Source organism: Micropterus dolomieu, linkage group LG12 (assembly GCF_021292245.1).
Source record: "Micropterus dolomieu isolate WLL.071019.BEF.003 ecotype Adirondacks linkage group LG12, ASM2129224v1, whole genome shotgun sequence".
In the NCBI taxonomy this organism is placed as follows: Eukaryota; Metazoa; Chordata; class Actinopteri; order Centrarchiformes; family Centrarchidae; genus Micropterus; species Micropterus dolomieu.
In genome coordinates, this window is record NC_060161.1 from 35108720 (window position 1) to 35116983 (window position 8264).

At 41.4% G+C, this 8264-nt stretch overlaps 1 protein-coding gene across 1 annotated transcript in view; it reads left to right on the forward strand.

The window, feature by feature from the left end:
• The window catches only part of LOC123980885 (zinc finger protein 208-like), an 808576-nt gene that overhangs the window by 494610 nt on the left and 305702 nt on the right, over positions 1 to 8264 (forward strand). The gene's annotated exons all lie outside the window — the stretch shown is intronic.

An 8264-nucleotide genomic window follows, 5' to 3' on the forward strand; every position in this document is an offset into this window, starting at 1 on the left:
GAGAAGCCGTCATTGAACAGGGGAGGGGGTCTACTCCACCACTTATCCCCCACTTACAATGCTGTCCTTTCATCACTTCCCAGGAAACTCAACAAACGTAACCTATTGGCCTCAGGTGAAGATACCAACGATGGTTGTTCAGTCTTGGCCACCGGTAGTCTTAACGACTGTAACGACTGTCATCACAGCAACAAGGATCACTAACGAACCAGCGGTATCGATGACCCGGGCCAACGACCCCACTGAGGTTAAATAGCTGAGTTTCCCTGCCAGTCAGTCAGAACTGAAGAAGTCCTTTGGATGAGGGACGAAACGTCTTCCAGTATCTTCAACCAAGTCCAGTTGCCCTTGACTTTAACCTTTGTTGGATAACTATGACCTGGATGACTGAGAATCTTCATAGACATTTAGTTAATGTTACACTGGTTTGAGAAGGTAACACGCTGTCATTATTTGCATTGCACATTACATGTTTGTGCTCTGTAAGTGAAACAGGTTACAGTTACCGATTTCCTTATAGCTATGCAGTTTTACAAGCAGCCTGGATTGAACGTGTAGGGGCCTACTAAATATGGTTAAATTAAAAAACTGTTTCGTTGCATGTGGAATCTTCAATGGGAAAAACTACACCTTCCATGATGCTTTGCTCATCGTGAATTCCAGTGCCATGATAACTTAACAAATGTAATTTCAGTTTATTTTGATTGATGTAAACTAAGCCAATTAGAGATCACTTGAGGGGAGGGTAAAAAAAGAGAGTCAGAAGAGAAGAATTAGAGAAGACGCACAAGCGAGAGAGAAGCGGCTGTGTATCGATGTGTGGTAAAACTGTCAGTTGAACTCGGAGAGAATTAATATTTGTAGACTTAAGTACACATGTATCGGCACAAGTGTAAAAGTGCAAACTGTCAGACTTTTAAACTAGAGGGACATTGGCTTGAACTTTTCTGAACACTGAACTGTACTACCAGGGAGTTAAGGATTTCTCTTTCATATGTGCACCACCGTATGGGCCCCAACGTTTACAAATCCAAGCACTAAGTTGAACTGTGATGGTACAGGTTACATTTATTTTCATTCAGTTCAACACACACGGTTTAATTTTTTTAAACAAGACAGGGTGACAAGTGTTACTTGAAGTGTACCAGAGTGGTTTGATAAAGCATCTTTTGGCCATTTGTCAGTATATAAATATATATATATATATATATATATATATATATATATATATATATATATATATATATATATATATATATATATATATATATATATTAAGGCTTCATTGTAAGGCTTAAACTTTTAAGTTAAAGCTTTGGTGTTTTAGGTTTGATACAAAAAAGCACCCATTGTTTATCTGTTGTCTATACTTATCCTGCCTGAAGTCACTGTAACAAATATTAGTAAATAGGGAATATTTAGCCAGCTCGCCATCAACAGCTAAGAACCCAGGGTCCTGTTTAACACACTTTTAAAGAGATGGTATTCTGCTCATTTTCAGGTTCAAAATTAGGGGTTGTACCAGAACAGGTTTACATGGTTTAATTTTCAAAAAACACTATATGTTTCTCATACTGCACATTGCTGCAGCTCCTCTTTTCACCCTGTGTGTTGTACGCTCCACTCTTGAGCTACAGAGTGATGCATCTTACTTAAGTTAAAGCATTTGAACCTTCCTCAGAATGTAAAGACAGATAAGCGGTATGAAAAGCTTCCAGCTGTGTTTTCCTCTGCCGTTGTTGCTGCAGCGGTCCGTGTGACGGCGGGAGCAGAGGGCTCTGTGAGCGGGCGGCTGGCCGGCCTCACACGCTCCTCCCGCGGGTCGCCGCAGGCTTCCACCGCAGCCACCTGTGGAGCTCCTCAACTGTGAGGATATTCATCACATTTTTGTTCTGCTATCACTTCTTGTAAAACTGTCAGCACTGGAAATCTACACAGCTGATTTCACCTTCTCAGAAGTGGATTTAGTGATGAAATTCCATACAAAAACTGTAAAATATAAAACTTTCTGTTGCTGCCTCTGTCTGGTGCAGCAATGATGATGCAGTGAATAGTGAATATTCTCTCTGACCAATCAGCAGTCTGTCGAGTTTTCACGTTACACTTCATTGTGATGTCACAAGTAAAAGAAGGGAAGGACTGGACTACAAACGAGCTGTTTTCAGTTCAGAGCAGAGTTTTCTGTGAGAGATGGGAACTCCCTTTGGGCTGGACTTTGGGCTTTTTCAATTTGCAAACCTGTTACATGCACAAAAAAGATATATAACTCAATAAAGGAGAGGGGGAAAGCCAAAAAGCAGAATACCACCTCTTTAATATAGTAGCCCGGTGTGATAGTAAGGTACACTTTAGGTCTCGTTTGTTCAGCTCTACTAGTGTCAACAAGGGGTTACACGTAGCAGATGAAACAACTATTCATTTTACCGAAATCATCTCCAAAGACAAATCGCCTGAAGCCGAGCACTGTAAAAATATAATAAAATGCTCTAATGTCTCCATTTTACTTGTTACATGATGACCCTAGTTACATAAGCACAGTCACGTCAAAATGCTCCTTTGACACCGTCATTGTAGCATAAAGACAGATTCCATATTAAGAAGTTCAGCCTTTATTTGTTAACTCTTAATTCCTTCCCTAGGTATTTACCCCATTGATGTGATATGTACTATGAGCTCTTACTTTATGGCTTGGCATCAAAAATCCTTCATTAATTGATTCGATTCAAAGCTTCACATACCATTACAATCATTCTGCCTTTTCACATTCATTGTCCACTTAATGGGACAGTAAAGCAAATGAAGCACCATGCTTCAGCCCATGAGTGAACCTACTGAATGGAAAGTTTCATCTTGCTATCACTATTTCTTATCAGAAGACACGTGGTGGAGCTGGGATGTTACTTACAGAGATGTCAGGAGTAGCTTTCTGAAGAGTTGGATCCAGCCAGGGGGCGCTGTCAAGTCTTCAGAGCAACATCTTGTGTCCCAATACACCGCATGACTGCAAGAGTTGAAGATCAGGGAAGCAGGAGGGGGTGGAGTCTGCTGTCATCTCCACTCTTGTGCCTTGAGGTCTCAGTTAGGGTGTTAAGTCAGTTTTTTCACAAAAGAGCATTTTCCCTTTAAAGTGTGTTTTTTTCTGGAAGCTTAGAGATAGTGTGTCATAATACCAATCATTAACACTCATTGTGATGACCCCCCACAGTCAAATGATCTCAAAAGGAGCAATATGGCTCCAAGGGGGCATGGTCTAATTAGTGAAACAGTTTTGGAGATTCTGACCTTAGGTAAATAATGATGGCCTAAAACTAACAAGGTCGATTAAAGTCTACCCCTAATCAAACCCTAAAAAGTGATTTTACCCTAAGGTAGGAAGGTAAAATCAGAGGATTAAGGGCTACACCCAAGTCAGAAGATTAGTACCCAAACCTAACTAACAATGGATGTCTAAGCCTAAAGTGAGTAAAACATAATGTTCTCCAGAAGAATGCATGTTGACAGTGTCCGGATATGATGAATGTAAAGACAAGTTAATATCATGGCGGCTGACAAAGCCAGGGAGGCTTGTTGGCATCACATTGACTAAATCTGTAGCCCAATTATCTTCACAGTGTTCGTACTGTAGTTCAAATCTCTATCTCTACTATGTGTGTTATCGGCTCTTCTGGTAATATGATTAAGATATAAAGGTACAACTGCACATAAGGTCCATTGTAATAGAAGAAAAGGAGCCAGAGGAGAGGACCCAGCCTCTAACACAACCAGCTAGCAGCATCACCATTGATCACTGCGGTTGCAGAACAAACACACAACCATCGGAATCAGATTCAGCTTTATTGCCAGGTATGTGTACAATGTTAGTGTTGTGGTGTCCGAACGATAATGCTGCGATGATGTGTTGAGAAGAAATCCGCTTGACACTGTTCTTGATTATAAAAGTTTATTACATCAAAGAATTCAGCATCAATTACAAGCTCTGCAGCAGCTTGGAGAGTGACCCAGCCCGATGGCCACTCTGTCTCTCTGTACATCGAACACAGCTTATATAGGACATGTTTAGGTCTCTGCTAAAAACCATATAAGGGCACAGTGCTGTAGAATAAGTGTAACCATCAGAAGGGTACAGTCCCTTCATACACACTAATCTCTTCATACACACTAATCTCTACTTCCCCTAACACTGCACCCATCAATCATTACTTCCCCTAACACTGGGTCCACTGTGTCTCTCTCCAGCTCTGGGTCAGGGGTCAAGTTCTATAGGAGGGTTCACTCTTGGTACACCCATCAATCATTACTTCCCCATAAGGGTTCACTGTCCCTCTCTCCAGCTGCAGAGCATTATGTTAAACTGTAATGGTCAAATGCACATATGTTATACACCACAGTGTCATTCAACGTGAGGGTCCATGACATAGTATATGTACATTTGGTGAGTAAAACATCTGTGTAAACATAAAATATCTTATATGTGAGGAGAGAGACCTGAGTGGCACCCCAGATAGAAGAATTAAACGGTCACATAAAAATGGCACCCAGATGGGACCCTCAAACTAAAATCGTCGAATGATAAAATAAAATAACAGTGAAATAAATTATACAAGCCATACATTGTGACATTAAAGCAAACTATTTCTGGGACAAACAGAACAAAGGAAGACAAAATGGCTGACAACACTAAATCCTTATGGCATGGAAGGGGAATCACCTGTGATACATCCTGTCCCTGCTCCAATATTATCCCCCACAACATATCAGTCACTCTGTCACATTCTGCCTGTCGGCCATGTTTTAGTTTAGCACTCTAAATTTTGGTCAGTTGAATATCTTTTATCTTGGTCTGTTGTGTTGTGTCCAGTCTGTTAGTGTTTATTGTGAGCTAGGCTTTATTTGTTATCCTTCTTATCATTTTATATTTATCTGTTCTGTTCAGCTATCTTAGTCTGTTGTTGAATTTGTCTGTTAAATTATTTTAGTTTGTGCCTTCTCTGTCTCTTGGTTTCTTGGTTTCTAGGTTTTGGTACTTGATTCTAAGATTTGGATTTTGCATCTACAATTTAAGTCTTGTTGAGTTAAGTATCTGTTATTTAGTCTGGGTTGTTATTCACTTATTATCTGTGTTTAGTGGTGTTTTGGTATTTTCCTTATTTCCATTCAGTTCCTTGTTGAATGTTGTCCTTGTTGTGAACTCAACTAGACGCACTTCAAAGAAGGTCAGATGGTGTCAAAAGAGGGAGGGAAGTTTCCCTCCCAGAGAGATGACCTTTTCACATGTAAAAACCAGAGACATCGCCTGGTGTTTGGTAAGGATCAAAAGAGACTCAATCAGACAATGCATCGCTTAAGGATTGTGTATTCAAAGAGCCTAAGTGAACCTTTCTAGCCATAAAGGTGTCACTAAAAGGGGGCGGTGTGACCCCTTCTCCCTCCAGCAGGTCACCTCCAGCCTCAACCTGACTCTTTTCTCTCCACAGAACGGCTGAGCCATTAACCACCATTTCATTCTCTGATAGCCGATGCGATAAGACAGAAATGCAAAGAAAAGAGACCATAACAACCCCTGTTTCTCGAACCAAACAAGGTTCCACTATAGCTGTGTTTGTTCTGTTTAAATGATAACCTTGCTAAGTGAGCAGCGGTGTTTGCCTCTGAGTTTAGTAAGTAATGACCCTTTTGTTATCCTTTAGTGATGTTTGAAGACTAGCAGACCCATAAGAAAGCAATCTTGGGGAGCGCTCGTGTGCATCACCAGCCTCTCAGTTAAAGTGGAGTGTCTACTCTTTTCTTGTGTGACCCGAGCGTCACGAAGGGAACAAGAAAGGTATAACACGCAAGTGTTTAAAACTCGGCTTACGCTGAGAGAGAGATTAAAGGGAAATACATGCAACGTATATTTCTTTATCCCAAAAAGTTAACACCTTAGCGACGTCCGGGAGCCCATCCCAAAAAATTGACGTCACACTACCTAGCGGGATCAATAAAAGTCCCTGCTGTCTTTTGTTCGCTCTTCTCTTCAAAAATAAAAACTCTTCTCTTTTAAAACTTTCTTGAAACTAAACGTATATGCTCTCTTAACTTCCTTTACTTTTTGAAATTCCGATTTTTTTCGTTTCATACTTAAATCTCCTTCAGACGAGCTGAGAAAGCTACAACCCTGAATTCCAAATTTCTTAGCGGGAGATTTGATTTTTTTTATTCTGTTTGGAGCTGCCTGTTTAATCTCAGCAACATTAAATAGCCTATATTCCCGAGGCCTCGCGAACCTATGGTGAATGTGTGAGTTTATTTGATTTTGTTGTTGCAACCTCATCCGACCATTGTGAGCAACTTTGGACCAGAAACTCAGAAGCCTTCATTTATGGCCTTGAATAAATGAAACCACGGCTCTGACGACAGAACCCTGAGTGGGCCCTATAGCGACACCAAACGAACTGAGATCAGAGCAAAAGCCTTGGCTGACAGCCCGTTGCTGCAAGCGCTTCCCACAAGAGGACTCCGGACCCAATCCACCGGTTTCAACCCAACTCGAAAACGCCACTGGGGTCGGGCCAGAACCGACTTCCCGAGCCAACCGGCAGTCGAGCCTCGCCACGGGACCTGCGGCAACGGTAGGGCAAAATAAACCACCCTCTGTGACTCGTTGGTGTTCTATGGGCTCCATCCACAGTTAATAACCCTTAGATTAGTCAAACTAAATCTGCAACCCAATTTTGGTCATTCGTTCCCTCATACTCGTAGAATTCTCTCCCTCTACAATATAAACTGAAATTCAATTGAACCTTACATAGGTTACCCTGTTTTATTGGTTGTCATATTAACTGTTACCCTGTAATATGACCACATTTACCCACTATTGTACCCTCTTTTGTTAGTTAATAAATTCACCTTGAGCACAGTGATGTATGTGTGTGTGTTATTAAGAATCTAGAGTCCCTATACATAGAACTTATGCTCAGATCTGAGACTGACTGATTTCAGAATAACTGAACCAGTAACAACTAATGAATTACCAGAAATTCGTGTAATTCTCAGGCTATACTCAAGGACTTAAAGCCTTGGGCGGACAAGCAAATCTTTAGGTGGTGCTCCTAATTTCGAGGCATAAATTAATATTCACGGAAATATTAATTTTCATAACTGTATTAAAATTTTACATAGCCGAGGTCTGCTACATCCTGTTTCCTGGTTAGTTGTGTCCCTGTTCCCTACCCCGCTCTGTGTAACAGTTTGTCCATGTTTTCTGTTTTGGAGCTTTGTTCCCTGTCTTGTGTTCTTTGTTTAGCCTTGTTTATTTCATTGTTCATTCGCAAGTTTCTGTTTAGCTGACTTTGTACCTGTGTGTCATGTATCTTAGATTTAGCTCTGCATTTTGGTTCTGTGTCATAGTTTATGTCTGTGTTTAGTGTCCAGTAACCTAGATTATGTCTGTTCCCCCAGTTACCACTCTGCCTGCCTGCCTTTCTGTTTTCCCCTTGCTGTCTCTCCGCCTCATTAGCCCTGATCCCGGTCACCTATTTTGCTCCCACCCTGCTTGTTAGTCCCTGTGTATATACACTCACCTAAAGGATTATTAGGAACACCATACTAATACTGTTTTTGACCCCCTTTGGCCTTCAGAACTGTCTTGATACGTGGCATTGATTCAACAAGGTGCTGAAAGCATTCTTTAGAAATGTTGGCCCATATTGATAAGATAGCATCTTGCAGTTGATGGAGATTTGTGGGATGCACATCCAGGGCACGAAGCTCCCGTTCCACCACATCCCAAAGATGCTCTATTGGATTGAGATCTGGTGACTGTGGGGGCCATTTTAGTACAGTGAACTCATTGTCATGTTCAAGAAAGAGATTTGAAATGATTGGAGCTTTGTGACATGGTGCATTATCCTGCTGGAAGTAGCCATCAGAGGATGGGTACATGGTGGCCATAAAGGGATGGACATGGTCAGAAACAATGCTCAGGTAGGCCGTGGCATTTAAACGATGCCCAATTGGCACTAAGGGGCCTAATGTGTGCCAAGAAAACATCCTCCACACCATTACACCACCACCACCAGCCTGCACAGTGGTAACAAGGCATGATGGATCCATGTTCTCATTCTGTTTACGCCAAATTCTGACTCTACCATCTGAATGTCTCAACAGAAATCGAGACTCATCAGACCAGGCAACATTTTTCCAGTCTTCAACTGTCCAATTTTGGTGAGCTCTTGCAAATTGTAGCCTCTTTTTCCTATTTGTAGTGGAGATGAGTGGTACCCGGT